The 22,279-nt window shown below is 31.7% G+C and overlaps 1 protein-coding gene across 13 annotated transcripts in view; it reads left to right on the forward strand.

Moving 5' to 3' along the window:
* LOC130450233 (disks large 1 tumor suppressor protein) overlaps positions 1-22,279 on the forward strand; it is a 1,338,131-nt gene that overhangs the window by 378,265 nt on the left and 937,587 nt on the right. The window lies entirely within an intron of this gene.

The following is a 22,279-nucleotide window of genomic DNA, read 5'->3' on the forward strand; positions in this document are numbered from 1 at the left end:
TATATCTCCCTGATGCTAATGCTAACTTACACAGTTTCTTCTTCATACCCGTAGTTTTAGCAGAGCTTCGCAGTACAATTAATGACATCCAAAATAAATACTCATCTGGTACTGATGGATCAAGCATCGAATTATCACCCAATTGCACTCCTTCTCACATTATCTAAAATAATAGAAAGATTGATCAAAAAGAGGCTTTTATCATTTCTGTTCAAATATAAAATACTTACTACCCATCGTTTTGGGTTTTTAAGTAACAAATGCACAAACGATGCTATATTCTCGCTCTTAAATAATGTCTACTCCAGCCTACTCCACTGCAACAACTTTTTGTGATATTTCAATTAACAAATTGCAGTACTACAGTTTCAGGGTTACACCTCTCGCTTGATTTAAGAGAGGCCAGCTTGTAAGGGTTGATACAACGATATCTTCTTGCAAGCCAATAGAATGTGGAGTGCCCAAGGCACTAGTTTCTTTTGGAACAACTCTGATCTCACGGCACTTCATACAACCATATCTAGTGAATTAATTACCCCTAAATCATGGTGCGATTCTGTTCAACGTTTCTAAAATTGAAGTTTTAATATATAAAAATGCGTTGCTGCCTTTTTTATTAAATAACAGCATCATTCACGTCGTTGAATCTGTAAAATTCTTAGTGTTTGTCGCTTTATCTACAAAATTAAATTCCTCCTGTTTTGCGCTAAAATCAACCTCCAAGAAACTAAACTTATCCACCTCCACCTCAACAGTTTTTCATACCTTTATTGAGACGCATCTTCGATATGCCTTTCCCTTGTAGGGTACGTATAGTGCGACTCTATTTGAGCGGGACTTCTTTAAAAGATTAAACTGATACTTCCTTCTTTATTCATCTTCGAATCCGTTTGTCTAATTCGTAAGCACGCTTCTCCAATTTCAGATCGTTACACGGCTATCTACTTAGGAACGTCGAGTACGACCTTCACCTACCTACTCCACATTCAGAATCAGTTAAGGGCTCAATATTTCACAATCACTTGCCAAATGAAATCAAATCAATATCATCATTGTGGTTTTTTTCTTTATATTGGAATTTTATGTGTATCTTAATTCAGTTATTATTATTTTTGTTGTTCAGTTTTTACAAGCTTATACAAATTGTAACATTTTTTTAATTTAAATTTAACGCTTTCGCGTCTCGATAGACAAGTTTGTGAATTTGTACTATTACCACCCCTACCACTGTGAGCTTAACCCAATGGGCACAAATAATCAATGAAGTAGTAAGGAACGAAATTACATGACATAAAAGATGTGCTTAGTAGTACCCAACAATGTAATAAGGGTAACTTTATCCGCTATTATTTTTTTTATATTTTAAAGAAAGTACATTACAATTTATAACCTAAACATATAATAAATTTGAATGTACTTAGCTCAAAAGTATACTATATATAATATAATCAGGTAATTCTTTTCTCAAATCATGCGTGAGCTTATAATTTTTGGTAACATGATAATTATTGCTGCACGCCTATGACTATTACTCCTTGAATCCTCAAAGGTTTACGTTGAAAGGATGAGTCACATTCGTTATGTCCTACTATGAGGAATTAGTGTCCAAAATGAATATGATGAGCAGAGTCGTATCTTGAGCGTTTCAATAAGAGGCCGTCTCTGTGTACTAGAAATTTCGTTCCAGTTCGATTAAATTGGAAACAACATAATTTAGTATTAGAGCGAATTTCTGCTGAACGGTAATTTGTAAACGGATGCGTTTTAAACCGTTGAAAGTTGCCTCGACTTTGGTTGAATTTATTTTGGTGGGAAATTGCTTTCGATATTTGCCTATGTACTCAGGAAATTACGCTTTTTACAGTGTATTCACATTTTTAGTGGTCCAAACAAGGAAATTGAATCTCAGTGGTATGTACATTGCATTCCCATTCCAAAACAGTTGTCGATTTGAATATCTGTGTTATTAAAATATTGCGTATTATTTTGTTTTATGGTGCAACTGTTTGTAGGGCTCAATTAACCGCAGTTAAAATTAAATTCTCTCATCGTAATTGATGGTTTAATGTTACTATTTACTTCAGTTTATGTTTTGGAGATAATAACATTATGGAAGGTCATAAAGTTATAAAGTAGGCAGATGCAGTTGATGCAATTATTGAATTTGTCCTTAAACTTAAAATAAACTTCATAAAATTCAATCAACGAGGTCAATAGGAAACTGATGATAATAGTTTGGATGGTGGTGTCAGGTATAACTGGAATAATCTTCATAAAATCGATGAGCCAGGTGTGAGTTCGACAATACAATTAAAGCTGTGTCATTTGTGAAAATAATGCAGGGATGTACTTTATTTTAAAATATGATTATTACTGTATAAATGTGCGAGTAATATTTCCCTATTTTCAAAATGTAATTATTCATATCCTTCTTCTCTCTTCATTCGTCAATAATAGTTTAAAACTTTCTGAATTTCATTTTAAAATTGAGCCGATGTATGAGTGCATTAGTCTGAATTTATATAATTGTAATAGAAAATATTTTTTCAACGTGTTTCCATATATGAATTCGAGTTGAAATAACGCCTTTGAACTTATAAATTCAATTGTTTTTTGAAACGCAAATTCTTTTTCAATCACACCTTTCAATGTTTTGTTTATTGACTGAATGTGTAGTTGCATCATACACTTTGTTGTCCAATGAATTTACTACTGAATTGATCATCTTGAATTACGTATAAAGTATGGCTTTCAAATTATGAGACTGACGCTGTAAAATTTGTTAAATTCATTTATCTTCACTATATTATATCATGTCGAACGAAGAACATGATGATGAGGGCAGCAGAGATGTAAACGTTGAGAATTAACTATTAAAAGTTGAGCCCAAGAAATCAAATAAGAAGCAAAGATATAAGAAAAGATATGACGACAACAGAATGATAAAAGATCGATGAGCTAAAGTATAAAAAATCGACTTTAAGAAAAACCTCCCGGTCGACCTCCCAAGAGATAGCGTGAAAGCTGGACATCTACTTCTCATGAGGCTGAATAGTAGAAGGAACAAGACTTTTATTTTAAGAAAAGAGAAAGAAGAAAAAGACTTCATTATATCCTCTATTCCTATAATGTTCCATGTGAATTTATATGTTTGAAACTCAATTGGACGTTTTCTTATTCCCGTTTCTCAACTCGCGTATCGCGTCCACTTTTACAAGTCATTATTTCTATTATAGATTTAACTTCAGAATACAAATCGAACTTGCACAGAGAACAGAAAACGGGCCGTCGCGTTGCGTCGCTTTGTTTTGATAAGAAACCCATGTAGTATCTTTCCACATAGCGGATCATTTTTTTTACAAATTGTTATCAAAGTTTAGCTCAAGAGATAATATTTTGATCTTCAAGAACCAAGTGAGGGTACACAATCTCGTTATCAGGGCTTTGAACTTTAATTTGCTCAATCTACTCATTTTTGCCATTGGTGAAGATGAATTCTCATGCTGATTGACACATTTTCGTCACATGTGATCCTTGATTTCTGTTTCTCAATGACAATCTAAGTATCCCAATTAATATTTTTGCATGCTTTTTGTCAAAATTTTAGGCAATTTGGCACGCACCCTTTTCATGTTAGAATTCTAAATATTACATGTGTCCAGTTTCAGCTTCCATTGACATTGACATACAGAAACAAACAAAATAGTTTGAAGCGAATGAATTGTTCAACAGAAGCATTGCAATAATTGTTACTTTCCAATTTATGAAGCACTTTGCGGTCGAATCTTGAGGCTGATGAGTTTGGCATACAAATCAACCATACTTTTCACTATAGATTACCTCTTTCTGCCCTTTCATCGTTTAATAAGGCATATTTCGACTTTGGTACTGCATTTGATAATGTTTTGTTTTGATTTTGGGATGCTTTTGAGAAAATTCAAATTTAAATCTGATGGATATGAAATGAATCTCTACATGACCTCAGTGTTTACTTTTGAAGCTAATGAAGTCCCAACATTTATTTGGTGTTTGAGGGGTGAGGGGAAATGGAACTGAGTTTTACGTACTGATAAAAAAAAGTGCTACATGCGTTGGAAGCATTGCGCACGTATTTATTCGATTGAGTGCTCAAATTCTGCTATTAGAAAGCAACAAGTAATATGAGGTTTCAAAGGAAAAGCTGTCAACTGCTGGTGTTTAACACATCCGCACTTCTTCTGTATAATAGTCAGCCTTCTCATTTACTAGCCACTCGTATTTTTCGTAGAATAATCCGATCAAACTTAATAACTACTAATACTAATACTAATACTAATAACAACTGAATTTAGTCAGGGTCATAATACACCATAATGTAGTTTTGACTTTTGGATTATTTTTAATCAAAAGCTGCAGTATCTCACTATAGGTGAATAATTTTAAATAGTTGTTATTTAATATAGAATATAAGCAGAAGAGATATCAGTAGTATTTGCACGCTTATAACTATCCCTATAGCTTCTTCTCCCTTATATACAAGAGGTTTGAAGCAAAGTTTGACTAAAACTAAGTATAAATGAATAATACCCTATATATATATATATATATATATATATATACATACAGTGCTTTTCAGATAAAAGTATCCACCTTTAATAACTTTTGTAATACTGGTATTTAGAAAAAATCCAAAAACACGTCAATTTATGTTGGAAGGGGCAAGCATTATGGCATATTTAAACTTACTGGAAAAGCCACTCCCTCACCCCCAGCAGCATCCCCTTTATTTTTTTAAATTACTTGTCATATTTTTTATATGAAATTTGGATACTCCTCTTTGAGCTGATTTCAAAAATGTATAATACTTGTAGGTTAAAGTGGTTAGTTTATGAGATAAACAATTTTTCTTTTAAGAGCACAAATTTTACTTATTATTTACTTTCACCTTATTTGCCTGTACTAAAATGGGTTGTACAACAGTTCAAACTCTTTAATCTTTTTAACTGTGCTATTTATTATGAAGTTACAATAAGTGTTCAAAATGAGTACCATTCACTTCCATACAATGGTATAATCTATTTTGAAATGCCTCTCTAACATTGCTTAATACGGCTGGATTTTATTGTCGACATTCATTTTCTATCCTCTCTCGTAAATCATCCAGAGATTCTGGTTGGGTAGCATAAACTTTTGTTTTTAAATACCCCCATAAAAAGAAGTCTAGGGGTGTTAAATCCGGTGACCTAGGTGGCCACTCCATCATCTGCCCCCTTCTACCTATCCAACGAGCGGGGAATGTTTCGTTTAAAAATTGTCGGACAGGCAAAGCATAGTGTGGGGAAGCTCCGTCTTGTTGAAATACCAGTAAATCTTCGGAAAGGTTATCATCATTTTCTATTATTGTTGTAATACGTGGGTCAACCCCTTCCCTGAGTAACTCAAGATATGATTCACCATTTAAATTTCCGTTGATGAAGAAAGGTCCGACAATGTGGTCACCTAGGATACCACACCAAACGTTTACCTTTTGGGGATGTTGTGTATGGAATTCACGCATAATATGTGGATCACTTTCAGCTCAATATCTACAATTATGCCTACTTACTAAGCCATTTAATGACCATGAGCATTCATTAGAAAAGCAAATATTGTTTAACAATTGTGGATTGTTATTGATAATTTGCGTCATTGATTCGCAAAACTCTAGACGACGATCAAAATCATCTTCATTCAACTCGTGCACCAACTTAACTTTGTATGGGTGGTACTTGAATTTATGTAGAACTCGGAAAACTGTAGAAGATGAAACACCGATCGCTCTACTTATTGTTGACAACGATTGGGGTTGTTGAGCCTCTAAGCTGACTTACCCTAAAATTGCCACTTGGATTGCTTCGTTATTTACGAGTCCCTCTCGCTTATGCACTTTATTGCAAACAGACCCTGTTGTGGTAAATTTCTCCATCAGTTGAATTACATACTTATGAGTTGCATGTCTTCCGTCATGTAATTCGTTAAATATTCTAGCAGCAGCTCTTGCACAATTATTATTTTGGTAGTATAAACCTACAATTTCAATTCTTTCTTGCAAAGAGTAAACCATTTCAGAGAAACAAAATAAATAATGTATCATCAAATTACACTATCAATAGTGACTAGAAATTCTAGTTGACAATGTCAAACTTTAATAAAAAGTAGAGTTTTTTTTTGTTTGGATTTTTTAAGTAGAATAAATAGCACAGTTAAAAAGATTAAAGAGTTTGAACTGTTGTACAACCCATTTTAGTACAGGCAAATAAGGTGAAAGTAAATAATAAGTAAAATTGGTGCTCTTAAAAGAAAAATTGTTTATCTCATAAACTAACCACTTTAACCTACAAGTATTATACATTTTTGAAATCAGCTCAAAGAGGAGTATCCAAATTTTACATATAAAATATGAAAAGTAATTTAAAAAAATAAAGGGGATGCTGCTAGGGGTGAGGGGGTGGCTTTTCCAGTAAGTTTAAATAAGCCATAATGCTTGCCCCTTCCAACATAAATTGACGTGTTTTTGGATTTTTTCTAAATACCAGTATTACAAAAGTTATTAAAGGTGGATACTTTTATCTGAAAAGCACTGTATATATATATATATATATATATATATATATATATATATATATATATATATATATATATATATTGGAAATAATGAGAAGAATAATTATTCTGGATAATAGGTTAGTTGACAAAATTTGAAAATCAGTTTAAAACTATAGCATCCATTTCACCCCAAAAATGTATTTCAATAAATATATTATAATAATATTAAAATAGGTTTTTTACGTTAGTGTTTTGAGTTTTTGTTTGTTTGTTCATAACAGTCAATTGTATTTTTCAATAAATAATGAATTTCTCATATTATAAATACTGTATAGTGCCCCAATGTGTACAACGATAAAAATGCCACACGAATTATTCTTATACGTTCCAAACAATTAAGAAATACCAAGAAAGTGGTTAAAGATGGCAAGGAGACAAGATGCTCTTACTTTATCAACTAATTCCACAAATTATTTCTGTGAAGATCATTTTGATGTAAGTATCAAACAAAACTTGATGTATCTATTCATAAATGTACAAAATCTACCATAATATACCACATATAACATATAAAATGTTATGACTTAATTAAGTTAAAGTTATTGAAACTTTGTATTCGCTAACCTCAAAATAAGTTAAGAATTTTCATTCCACTATGAGTAAATGCGACTCTCTGACTGGTAACTGCTGATTAAATAAGACTTCATTTGTTTTTCACATAATACTTACATATAAGTTACTGCGAAGTTTCGATGAACAAAAAAGGTGTTTAATGCAAAAAATTTGTCAAGCATAACTGCGTCAATTTTGGGCAAATTACTGCAATTTGCTTTGTTAAATCCTGATTCTATGGCAAATTATTCGTGTCTTTCAAGATTAAATTAAAATCGAACTTCATTAATTTAATAATAATTGGTGAAAACTCGAAATAATCTGGTTACTTTATACGAAAATGACAGATACAACACAGCGTTTCGAGAGGTGTGACCTCACGCCTCATTTTGTCGATTTTATTTTCCAAAAATATTATTAATCTTTCATTATTTTTGTAGAAAAGTTGTTTTTTTTTATTTACTAATTATCGTGGTTAATCATTGGAAATTCAAAACCATCCCATTTATTTTAAGTGGAAAGAAGCCTATTATATTAGGAAATTATGATTTTGTTTTACTCCGTAAGATTTGGCTAATTGGATGAAAATTCGGAAAATTCTCTTCGTACAACATCTTAGCATTTTGATACCAAACAGGATTTATTCTGATCCATTCAAATAGCTATACAAAGTTTTGTACGAGTCTCTAGCATTAGTAAGAATAAACTGGATGGAAAATAATAGGATTTCCAATTTATTTTTAAAGCTACTCCAGCCGACGCTTTTATATAACAGGGACTATATGATATCCCACCATACATTTGTACTTCTACTTATATAAATCCTGAGAATGAGCAACTGCTACATCCATAAAACAGATAGATTCATGTAATGTTTCATCTAATGTTCGGCAGTGATAATACTCATATTTTTTGAGAATCACATTTGAATTTGTTTGAGCATATTGAGATTTATATATTAATAAAGTGTTGCTTGTAGAATGGAGACACCTTCATATTTAAAATACTGAGATTCACTAGAAAGAACTCTCATAATTGATCAAGTTGATTAACAGACTAGTTAAATATTTGTATGATTGTTTTATCGTTATTTGTTGAGAAAGTGTGTCTAATTTAATAGATGGACATTTCTAGATTGTTATACTCGAAGAAAGATTACTTTTTATAATTTCTTAAAAATAAATACCAAGGTATTTCAACTAGAAACAATAAAAAACAAGTATACCTAACTTGACCTAACCCAATGTGCAGGATTTTCTCTAGGATATAGCTGTAATATTATATTGAATTATTTCATATTTCACCAATATTTACAACTATAAATACCAACATTGTATTCGTCGCAGAATGCTTATGCTGTATGCTTTTTAAATGCTAGTTTACGTATAGTAATGCTATAAATATATTAGTAATGTCGGCTAAGAATATGAAAAGAAAAATCGAGATTTCAACTGTGAGTCGAAAGATTGTGTTATTGTTAAAAGAAGCAATAAGTCAATGTGACATTTCTATGAACAAACTTTGTCACAGTACAAAGCCAGAAATAAAAAGCGGTATTATTATACTAACAATAGGTTTTATCAAAGATATTTGATATTTAGTTTAGATGTGCAATCGCTGTGCTAATAAAACATATTCAGGATACGAAATTCTGTTTTCGTGGAGCACAGATTTCTAATTCCGAGCGTGTTCTGATTTTCTGAACTCATCCAATGTATCCGTGGACATGGGTAAGGATTTTTAATCTGGCGCATGTACATTAATACTTTTCGTGATATTTAGCTCGAAATAATCTCTAATCTAGCCGGTTTTTTTTTACGTAAATGTATTCAAAAAATGTGGTTGTTGATTTTATATCTTATTATTTTATAATTATTCTAGCTAGTCTTGAATTCAAATTATAGTTTTAGATGTTCATAAATCGTTCGTGGAGGAATATACTGAACAAAGCATGCGCATTTCACAAGTCCAAAATATATTCAAAACACATTCGGAATGTGTCTAATGCGAACGAAGCTATTCCTAAAGAGAAATTTTCACAAACAGAGTTCGTATTGGTTTTTAACTTAGCAAAAGCGGAAAAACCTTCTAGATATGAAGAGTACATTGAAAAGAATATTGTTCCTATTTTCGATCTATATAAAAAAACTGCTAAAAATTGAACAAATTCCTGCTATTAGGCTCAAAATTAGGAGGAAGGAGCATTTATGTTATTAGTGACGATATATTGAGTAATTTTCAACAAAATCTAAGCAACTGTTCAGCTATGAGTTTACCTTTGCATGGAATAAGGGATATCAAAGGAGAAGAGCTCTTAGATCCAGTCACACTAGAGGAAAACACTCGTGTTTTTGTCATTAAAGAAGCTTATTAATAAGATTGTGAGTGCTGCTACTAACGGTGTGCCATCTATGACTGGAGAAAAACAGGGTCTTATCGAGCATTTGAATTTTGACAGCTTATTTCCTCATTTCTCATTTGTGCATTATACTATTAACATCAGAAAAACAGTTTGAATATTCACATGTTATGAAGGTATATTATTTATATCAGAAGTTCGAATGTTTCGTAGACAAGAAATTTTTCTCAACTGCTAAGCTCTTTTAAATGAGTTAGTGTTGAAAATTGGATATCCTACCGTTAACTTAATGACCCACACTGGCTATTGAATTCATCTATTCTATTTCTAGATATTGTTCATCATTTACAAACATTGAACATACCATTGTAAGGAAAACGAAATTTAGTGTCTGACTTAGTACAGTATTCCTATCAAGTTGAGTCTGTTTCAAAAAGTTCTTGATAGAGAAACATTCTCTTATTTCAAATGTCTCAAGATAATCCTCTATAGCTTTCCTGATATATTAAGGGAAACCAAACAATACTTGAAACTCACGTGAAACGTGAAAATTGATAATAAATTTAGTGATTCAAGAGCTCTTAATCCATTGTGAGTCTCACTGTGGTTTTTCTATAAAATAGTTTATTTTACAGTAAGAAAACCAGTTGCACTTTCGGGCATCATTTACGTATAGCCAATTTTTTTTATTTAGGTAGGCCGTATTCCAGAACTAAATGGAATGTCCTTACATTCAGTAGGTAAGCCCATCTTCCAGGTATTCAAGCAAGACCTATTCAGGCGTTACAAATTTCTTAAAATCAATGTATGTTTGCACATTTGACAGTCATTTATATGAAAGCTTATGATGCTTACGTGTTAAAAAACTTGTACGGCTGGTACGGCTTCATAACACTTAATATTCCAATAATATTTGAGAGAAATTCTAAAAATTTCTTATATTTTAGTTTTGAATAATAGATATATATGGAAAAATCCCGAGAAAGGTGTCTACAGAATTATTATAATCCCATCCACCGTTTTCCATGACACAAAATTTGCAAATTTAATATTTGGAAAGTTACATTCTGCCAAAGGTATTAGATGTCAGTAGTAACTTAATTGTATCAGAATCAAAATACGTATGTCGACCAAATAATCCATCCATACCTGTGAAATATTTATTGTTACATTTATTTGTTGTTTGTTACCTCATTTTATTATCTTATGACACTATCAGGTTAGTTTTACCACAAATAGTGACATCTTTCTAAAAATTCAAAAGTGTCATCCAAAGCTTCTTGTTTTATAATAGGATCGATATTTTTAAAAAACAAGCAAACTCATTGGTGACGCCAAAAGGAATCCTAGTGACCTCCCACCAATTTCCGCACGCTCAAAAGCTGGAATAGAAATTTGGTGGTGCACCATTTCTTCAATACAAGGTAAGGGATACGAATCCAATAACCACTTTGTTAATTGTTAATGAACAGTTTACAACTATTCTCTTTTTATGATTTTCTTGACTTTAGCTCTCCATGAATATTACTGAGTTCAATAATATTTTCTTTTTTGTATTCCTGTCTCGATAAAATTCATATCAGTGGGTCTATATCTTCGATGTTTTATGTCGATTGTATTGCAGTTTTCATTAACGTGTGTAAATAAAGAATACTACTTTTACCACAGCCAAACTGCAGATGGAAATTTCCGGCTTATTTCCACCACAATTCCACCTAAGTGTTATCTAATAAGGGCTAATGGCTTATACTAAAATCGGTACACCTCTTGAGATGTAAAGTTAGGTGGTTTCGTAAATAGTCAGATTTGAGAACAACTTAATTGGCGATATTCATACTGAATACACTGTTAACACCACCACCACACACTCACAATTACATTGTCTGACGCGTGTTTCAATAACCAAGACTAAAGATAAAATAAAATCTAATAACTCGACTTATCTGTTTTATATCAAATTTTTCCACCAATAAACCTTCTCACGCTGAAATTAATTCCAGCGGGAAAAAAATCCTTGTCGGGAATCTTCACATTCATTTCTTGACTACTAAATTATAGAGTGGGCTGTAAGGCTTTCAAATGCATCCAACAATTCATTATTGGATACATTTTTTAATAATTTTTCATTATCAATATTTATGTCATGATTATGTTTGGAAGCGCCCATATTTTAAATGAGTTATGTGCTCTTTAAACCGGGCAATAACTGATCTCTTAGTCTGCCCAAAATAATTTCCATCACAATCACCACAGCTTATTTCATATATACCACTCTTCTCCAAATTTGGTATTTTATCCTTAGGATTGTCCATTAAAACAATTGTTGGGCAATGGTCCTGGAATTAATTTTCGCGGGAGAAGGTTTATTGGTGGGAAAGTTTAGTATAAAGTAGGTAAGTCAAGTTATTAGACTTTAGTTAACCTTCAGTCTCTGAAGACGATAACTCTTCGTTATCGAAACGCGCGTCAGACAGTGTGATTGTGATAGTTGCTGTAGTGGTAGTGTGAACAGTGTATTCAATAACAACTTAATATAATCCACTGACGGTCACTTAAGTACGGAAGCCACTATACTAAGATTTAATTGAGTGGGAATTGTATTTATTTGATTTTTGATAACAAAGGATGCTGATATGTAACTATCGAAGCTACATGTGTCAAATAGTCCTTTAGTAAAGAGATAGTTAACATCTACGCTAGTTAAAGCTTTAGAAAAGCAAGCAGGAGAAGCCGCAGAAAACATGTCAGTTGAAGCACCTGTTACTTTTTTTTTAAACGCTAGTCTGTTTTTCGAGAGACATACTTCCCTTGTCCCACAAAAAGAATTATTTGCAGGACACTGAATACGAGGATGTTTTGCGGCAGCAGTTACGTGCTCGTATTTATCAGTTTTGGTATTAGAATTAGAATTGTGTTTATATGAAATGCTACGCTGTATATTATATGATATACAGAAAATATATATATATATATATATATATATATATATATATATACAATTAAAAAGAAATGTGAAACTAACAGGTGAAGGACTTCACCTGATTAACTCAACGATAATTCGAGTTCATAGGAGTTACTGATGTGGAAGTGAAACTCTATGATAAAATCATTAATCACTTAAACTTCCATTTTACCTAATTGCTACATACGGCTATAGCATACTTGAAATCTGCGAATTCCCTCTGAAGCGTTAACCAAGATTATCTACGGTCGTTGTTTAATACGTTCGTAGATAAAATATTAAGCCGACACTCTCACAAAGCAGTGGCCGTACAGTTAACCATAAATTATGACCAAGTGTGAGGCTAGCAATATCCTCTATAGTAAATTATTTTAGTTCCGTATCAAAATTTCTATTATGGGTGCCCTTACATTGGAGTTTATCGTCCGAAGTAATGTCTAAACGTGGCATTATAGGTGAATTTCTTTATATATCACGACACTATTTTAGTACTGATACTGTTATAAATTTAATAGTAGTTACAGTTTCTATTCACTGTATGTATTTTTTTGTCACTCATTTCATAGAAGATGGCGGCCATGGATCAGATTTTAGGAGCTAGGATGTGAAGGAGGTGAATCGACTTCTATAACACTTTGACCTATTGCGTACCTTGGACTGTTTACCTGCAAGGTAGCAACTACTTTACTATATGTCTGGCAACTACGAGGCTTCATTTTGGTTCTAAGAATACTTGTGTGTATGTGTGTTTGTGATAGAAAATGGCTTGGAAGCAAGTCCATCAGTCAAAGTATATCGGTTATCTATGCTTAAAATATGTGTGGTGTTTAAAGGTAGAGAATAGTTTTGTTTAACAAGTAACTGCAACAAATTTTTTGTTTTATGAATGTGATTGCTACATTTGAAGAAAATGTTATTGAGATCATAACAAGAATTATCATAGTAGGTACAGTCTGATGATTTTATAATACCCAGTTTGGTTTGATGCCCGGTGTACCTTCCATGAGCAATCTTCATTCTAAGTATACTTGCTGAGTAAAATAGTTGATAGACACCCTTGACACATAGAGGAGGTGCTCGATTGTTTCCTCTATTTCCTCGTAGAAACGTCAAAATCTAGCGGAAGTTTCTCTTATGTACATCAGATGGTAATTCATCGGAACGTATCCAGCGTACCAGTTTCCTTAGTTCATCTTAATTTGGTACTTTCAGGTCTAATTACTGAAATGAGACCTGTTGTCTGACTCTATGTTTCTGATTGCTCTGAGCTGCTCCAAGAGTAACTAGTACCGTCTTCAAAAAGACATATTTTACCACTGATAGCCCATATCATTTATAAACAGAAAAAACAAAATAGGGCCTAGTACTGAGCCTTGGGTCATTCCACATTATATTGGCTTGCAAGAAGACATCGTTGCATCAACCCTTATAAGCTGACTTCTGTTGGTATGACTTAAATCATTCGAGAGGTGTTTTATTGAAACCGTAGAACTACAATTTGTTAATTAAAATATTATGATCTACACAATCGAAAGCCTTAGAAAAATCACAAGAAACTGTTGCAGTGGAGTGATTACTGTTTAGGCTGGAATGAACATTATTTAGGGGGGAGAATAAAGCATCATTTGTGCATGTGTTACTTAAAAATACAAATTGATGGATAGTTAGTATTTTTTATTTAAATACAAGAACCTATTTTTGACCTCGAACCTTATAGTAATGACATGATTTATATTTTCCACCCGATAATAGTCAAACTGAAAAAATTGCTATACTAAGCAATGAAAATAACGATGTTAGTGTCAGGAATTGTATATGTAACAAAAAATATTTCACTTCCTTTTTGCCTTTTGCCGCTTATTTACATTTCATTTTCTCTTTGTTGCGGTGTCGTATGATTCAATTCAATACTACCCTAAATTCCATATGTAATCGATAGCTTTTTATAAAAGAAAACTGTATCATTTTTTGTGTGGGTCTGCTTATATTCAGAATAATCAACATCGACGAATAAACTTTTCTACCGTTGGAAATATATTCGTTGTATACGTATAGTACATTTGTTCACGTGCAATATTCATTTGACTTTTCATTTGTAATAAATCTGATTAGTCGGAAATTGCAATGGAAGTATTATTGTCATTATAATTGAGAAGAAGCATTGAGAAAAGTAGAAGAAGTATGAAAGCTTTGAAAAAATCTAGGTTAATCGCTCTAAAGCTATAGAAGGTGCACTGATAGATCGCTAGATAAGAAAATTGAGTTTGTATTTTATTACATATATTGACCCAGAAAAATCTCGTGTAAAGTGGAAACTCAGTAGAGTCTATTAGAAAAATTGCACTTTACCAAATCATTTATACAGAGGGTTCCAGGACTTGATCCGGAAGTGTGTAGAAGTACAAGGTGCCCAATTCAAACACTTATTATAGTTTTTGTGTGTATTTATTTGATAAGATGATATTTTATTTCATGAGATAAGATAACTAAATTTTCCTACATTTCAATTCTATCCTTATGAGAGTAATACGATTTTCGCCAGTATACAATTCAATTAGAAATGTTTGAATATGTTTCAATACCTTCTGCAAGTATTTTCAATGAATAATTACAATTTATGATATTTTTTTTCGGAATATTTATTTATATTTTGATAGGATAAAAACTAAAAGAAATCAAAACACGTCAAATTTTCATCAGTCTTTCAAATAATAAAGAAGAAACTAATTTTAAATCAGAAGAGACCTAAAATCAAAAACAATTAGAAGCATGAACGTATCAAAAGGTCTAAGAAATAAAAAATTAAAGAAAAGAAATATATATATTTTTCATTAACCGATATATTCTCTCAAGAAACTCATGTCTGAACTTGATCAAATCCATGATTCTTTCCATTTTCGATATGTTACCATTCTTACTTTTTCTGATAAATACTTTTCAAATTTTTCCATTTGGTTTCTTTTGATATCCGTTTCTTCGGAGATCAGTTTTTCTGATATCATCACCGTTTTTAATCTCTATACCTTCATTTTAACTTCTCACAAACTCTTTTTTTATTTATTCTATCATGAAAGATTTTTGTTTGTTTTCAATTTTTATTTTTCTTATGTTGTTGTCCTCACATTATCTTCCAGTTCGTAGTAAGTTATTCTAATTTTTTTCATATTCTCCATTTTCATTCATCCATTCATAGCTCCAAAATATCAACGTGTAGAAAGGATAGTTATGAATAGGTACTCTACAGACTTTATAGAATAAGAAACAAGAAGATCGGACACTTATTTTTTATATCTTAAATTCATCCCAGCTCTTCCAACACTGATTGTTTTCTAAATAAATTTGATTAGTAATAAAACTTAAATCAGTCATATCGATTTCTTTGTTAGGTGGAGATTAGTCAATATATAATGATTGCTTATGATATTTTCCACTAGTAACTTTATCATTGCATGGTTAGTTTCTAATAATTGCTTCCTGATTGATATTCTCAGGTTTCTTGCATCCTAACAATTTGAATTAACATGGATTAATGAGAACATTCAACGGATCTCTTTTAATTCTAATTCAGTACAATAATAGTAGCTACGTCTCAGACAAAAGTCAATTCAATTAGTGAAACTGGAACTTTCCTAATCAAAAGTTGCCTTTTCATCGTCTTACCGATAGAAGCTTATTTAATTCTGCTCTGAATTTTCTTTTCTCGAAACATGAATACTGTCACTTTACTTAGTTTTGCGACGTATCTCTCTACCTTCTTTACTTTCCAACGGGCGAAAATTTCTTTCCTCAAAGAAAATAAGAAAATGTGGTTTTTCCTAACGAACACAAGATAATCCACTTAGATAGAAGTATATCTTTAGAAGTGTCTTATTACGTTTTTAGTAAACTAGAGAAAATACAAAACACAAGTAATATTTCTACATTTTACCGATTTTTTTTATTCAGTTGAAGACGTGAGTTTCTCGAAATGTGTTGATGAAAGATACCATATAAGTTCTTTTGAATATAATTAAGCTTAAAAAAATTTTTTAGTCGTTGTGTAATTGATTTTATTATCATTTTTATTTTTACTAGACGCTAATTTGTTGTCTGTAACGTTTAGTGTTGTGTACGAGACGAGACTGAAGAATCTCGTTTTGTATTTCAATAGAGTGGAAATTTTTTATGTTTCCAATGTAAATGAAAACTCCAAATGAAATTATATTCATTCACAAATTTGATAATTGAAAAAAGAAAATCGATCATATAGGTACACTACCAATCAAAATTTTTTGCTGAAACTATAGTTTGCATGGTACACCACAAATAAAATATTATAACTAGTAATAATAAAACTATATTCTGTAATTTTGACATATTTATCGATGTAACCCCCTTTTGCTTTTATTACTTCGATACACAATTTTAGCATTCTATGCAGCAATTTCCACAAATAACCGTCGTCTATTTGGTACCATTTATTTTTGAAGATATTTCAAAGATGTTAAGTGAAAATAGGACACTGCTTTCTGACTTTCTAGTCCAATTTGTCTCACAACTCAATCGGGTTGAGGTAGGTTAACTGTGAGTACCAAATCATTACTTTCAGAACATTCTTCCTTTCCAACTCCTTAATAATTCTCTCTAGTTCTTCAAGCGTCCAAATTCTATGTTCTTTAGCCTCCAAAAACTTATAATTTGACGTCTTTGAAGAAGTTTTCTCACTATCATCCTTCTTTAAATCTCCTTCTCACTCTAGAACTGCTCAAAGGTAGTTCCTAACATTCATTGAGTTTATCTGCTATCTCTGGGCCCTTGAGTAGTCAATCACGTTTAGTGATCAATACAGTACGTTTATCTTCAGCGGTTGAGGTTTAACGAGGCCGCCCTAAACTCTATAACCAAAGTGGATGCATATTTTTTCACGTTGTAGTCCACAATACGTCGAGGTATTTTGAATTCGGCGGCAATGGTACGGTTATTTTTGCCTAGGCTTCCTATTAATGCATGAGTTTCAACTGGTATTTCTTTGGTTTCACCCGTTTTTTGAAACTTAGTCTCAATTTGCGTGGAAGAGAACATTTTGTATTTCAATTTCACAAAGAGTTGTCCAAAAAATATAAATCCCAGCACTTCCTCACGTCTTACAAAGCTAACTGGGACTAAACTATAATCATAAACACTGAAGAAATAATTCATAGTAGAAGAATAATAAACAAATCATCAAATACAAGTTTTAACTTGTCGCACCCGTCGACAAAATATAAACATGCGCTCGTATAAAGTAAACAAATAACGACCTTGTTTGACAAAATGAGAGAAATTTGTTCAAGTGTATTATTTTAAAATTCGATTGACGGAATATAGGGTGAGGAAAAACTTTTGATCGGTAATGTAGGTACATAAAATACCAAAAATGGAGGTTGAGCAGTCCTCAAGGTATTGGAAGGTATAAGTATATCTGATTATGTATACTGAAATGAGAGTTTTTTGATAATTCATTAATATGATTCATTCCTCTTCGATCTTTATTTTAACTCGTAGATTTGACTAAGAATACTTCAAACCAGGATTTTATTTCTAATGCTTGGGATCTGGGATCAACGAGTAATTCCAAGAAGAACCTACGTACAGAACTTTGAATGCTGCGTATATACAAAAGATTGACTTATGAGCATGTCCGGTATATTGTGAAATCAATTTTTCATACTGAATTCATAGATTATTTCCATGGAGAAGAAAATTTTGTTCTCCGTTATTCGTGTTCCAATATTTTTTACTGACAAATGATACGTCAGCTCGGCTCTATCCAATGTCTATAATTAATTATGCTTGTTTTAGCAAAAAACAAAAGCTTATATGCGAGACATATCCGATTCTTCTATAAGACGGTTTATAATATGGCTGTAAAACCTCGTCTTTGTTAGTCGTTGAATAAGTAGAAAGATCTTCCCCCTTCACTGTCGACAACTTTAACCCAAAGATTAATTCGCTTCTCATAGCGTCGCCCTCTCCCCCCATTGTTCTATTAATTTTTCTTGTCATTTGGAAAAAAGAATTTTTAGGATTATGGAAACTTCCAATCGTTAAATATATTTAGGAATTTTTGTGTGTGAAAAATTCAGTACAAACATGCTCAAATGATCTTACGGAATTAATATATACTTATTTAGAATCTGTAATACGATAATACGAGGGCTGCTACTTAAGTTTTGAGATAAATAAAAACAAATATATTATATAATTGGATATTTCTTTATTGTTTTTCAAAATATTTCTTATTAAGATCAATACACTTTTGCATGCGTTAATTCTATTTTTCTACCAAGATGAATGTTTCCTGTATATGTAAACTTCTCAAATAGCATTCGTATAACAACACTTTCTGTTTATATACACAATTAAAAATGTAAAACTTGGCAATGTCAGATTTCACATATTCACATCAGTGTTGCCTTATTTCAAAACTTAAGCAACAGCTCTCGTATATCAATTGAATATAAGCCTATTTTGTTTATTCCAAAACATGTTAGTTGTCTACATGAAGTCGATAATAATCTTTGAACGCTGTAAATTGCAAATAGTAAATAGTAACAGGGTCGTACTTCAAAGAAACTTCATTTACACCCTCTATCTCTCTAATTGATGTGGATTAGATGAAACAGAAATTGAAATACAAAACTCAAAAGTACATAAATTTATTTCTTGTGGTAAGTTTGTATTAAATTGACAGAATATATATACGAGAGGTGTCCGAGTTTCCATCCTGACAATGTCAGCCCTTAACATTAAAATTTGTGATATATATTTGCGCAAACGTTGAACCTCTAATTTTATTTATATAAAAAAGATATTTTGTATTCAACTACAAATTAGTATAATTTGAGTCTATTAACATCGGTAACTATATGTTTAGATAGTATTTTAGAATGTGCAGAAATAGCTAAACTTATTAATTGAAATCAAACTGGTCAAGTTAACATAATTGAACTTTTCTTTAATGATTCAATATCATTATTTATTATATAAATGAACGAATTGAAAACATCTATCATATTTTGTAATCACTTTTCAATATATTCCGCAAACTGTTTTATTAAATTCTTCACAGAATTTTTGCGTTTTTCCGGTTATTCAGGCGTCCTGTCAACAAATATATTATGATCCTAAAGCAATTTTCGTCCACTGAAATCTTCACTTGAGCAGATCCGTCTGACTCCCTCAATGTTGTTGCTTTACTTGTAGAATTTATTGGTTTTTCATGTTTTCGATATTAATCAGAATGATAAAATTTTCATAACTTGCTTCTATGAGGGGCATACATAATTCTCCCTTCATTTATCTTTTTATGATATTTTTTTAATAAATCTCAATCGTCAAAAACTGTTGCTTGTATTCGAAGGGAAGAATGAGAAGTGATTTGAGCCATAACCTTAAATTGAATTGCCGAGGTGTTCTTAGTCAGGTAACTGTTTAATTGTTGATTCTGGGGTAGGTCTGAAATGCTCGTCTTTTTATTTTTCAGGAAAGATGCTAGAAAAAATTGTTGTTTTCACTAATTTTACTAATATGTTTCACTTGTAAGTTGATTCAGTCCGGCTCGAAGGACCAAATGTTGCTTGTATAAGAAGGACCGATTTGTTAAAATGTATTTAATTTGTTTATTGATGTATAAGCCTAAAAATCGAACTAAGATTAGTTACATATTCTCGTCTTTACGACTACCCTGACTTAGTGAGATCCCCTTCTATATCTAACGGTAGCAGATACAATTCCCACTTGTTATATAAATATTAGTATATAATAAAACTTATTGATGCTCGTATAATAGAGAAGTAAACTTTTATATGTCTCTTTAAAATTAGAAATATTTGCTGACATGAGAATTTGAAAGAATAATCTTTTACATGAAATTATTTTAACATAATTGCTTTTTTATAGAATTTCTGTCCTTGTATGAATTACATGGATCAATTGCCTTCTTGTTGGTGCAGCTAGCAAATTCCTCAGTCAATTTTATTCATTGATTAAGTCTCTATATTTGTATGTGGGCCAGTTTTTTACCGAAGAATACTTGAAGTCAGTTATTATTGGTTGTCTCTTTTGAACCTAAAAAATTGGTCTGTTCCTGTAAATATTGTCAGTTGTGACGATTCACCACTATGAATATTTTGAGTTAATTCATCATTCATTTTGTGATTTCGCTTGGTCTCCTATTGTGTGGATGATGAAATTCTGATTATCAAACCAGAGTGTTATGGCAACCAAAAGTGTTACTTTAAAATGGTTTGTATCTTCCTTGAATGTAAAAAAACACTGGTACGAGCTAATGCTAAAGTATTGAATAATTTACCAGTTGGCAGCGGTGTACCTAAGGGCTCATTTTTAAGACTAATGATTTCTTTGGTATTTACTAATGACATCAAATACTTACGAATTAATGGTAAAATCACTTTATTATATTTATCCTACAAAGGAGTTTGATAACATCTAAAACTCAACGATCTTCAAATTCGCTCATGGTTCTTAGTCTCCATTTTGTAAGTGCCCTTTAATGATCTGTACATGTAGTGAGGTTGGCAAAAAAATTATCCTTGCTTGTTTTGCCATTCAATCTGTGTCTAATCAGCTCAGTTCTCGTACTGCTTCAACAACTTGTTATCACGTTTTTCATATCGAATTTTCGCTATGGTTTGCCTTTCTGGGGTCTTGTAGTTTGCATTGCGAATTTTCCAGGAAATCGTAAAATTTTCTTGTGACAATAAAGCTTATTTCTCTCTCCCATCCTCGTCGGATCCAACCCAATTCTAACGATATTCTACTAAACATAGAATTATTATTACTAGCGAACGTTTTCGATGGTATAGCGAATTCAAAAGAAGGATATCTGTTGGTGATGACACATTATTGGTTCTTCGGAGACAATTGGAAATATTTAGAAAGCGAGACGTTTTATGGAAGAACATCCAAGATGCACCTATCAAACATTTGGGACAATTCATGGTAATGGAGCCGCAACAGTATATTTCATTCTAATTGATCATCTTCATAGGAAAATAATTGTTACTAGTCGGTTGAGGCTTACGATTAACGGTTTCCAAAAGGCAGGGCGGGTAAAAATTGGGCAGGAAACTTAAGAAACGTTAAAAAATGATGATCATCATTCTTTCTAAAATAGGGAGAGGTTATGAATTTTCCATACCATTTTATAATATTTCCACCTCCCAGAAAAGCCATGTGTGGTTTGAAGACGATTCACTAATACCAACAATGAAGAGTAAGGTCTATCAAGAAAATTATATACAGTTTTCCTTAGTATTTAGGTTATAGCAAAGTGGTATACCACAAATTGTTCACCTGCGGTTTTTCGGATTTATCAAACTATTATATTTTTCTATTGGATCCCTGGAAACAGAAATTACAACTTAGCGCGAGGAATATATTACAAATATGCGCACAAGATGTTATTAATCTGTTTACAGTTATTATTCTGACAAAAATTCCGTGATGTCGATAGAAAACTAGTGATAAAACTTATGAATACATAGTTAATTATAAAGAAATCAACGTTAAGTTATTGTAATGTTCTTCTTATTCATTTAAGCAGTTTTTACTCAGAAAACTGTGGGGTTCATTTATATACACAGTGCACCAAACTTACATAATTTACTTATATTACTTACTATGCACTAACGATTACTATACCGAGTGACGGTATAACAGATTCATTTTATATACACTATCACATTCCAAAATCTTTGATTTCCTGGATATCTCTAAATTGCCACAAACAAAGAAAAAGG

The sequence above is a fragment of the Diorhabda sublineata genome, chromosome 11 (assembly GCF_026230105.1).
Source record: "Diorhabda sublineata isolate icDioSubl1.1 chromosome 11, icDioSubl1.1, whole genome shotgun sequence".
Taxonomy (NCBI): domain Eukaryota; kingdom Metazoa; phylum Arthropoda; class Insecta; order Coleoptera; family Chrysomelidae; genus Diorhabda; species Diorhabda sublineata.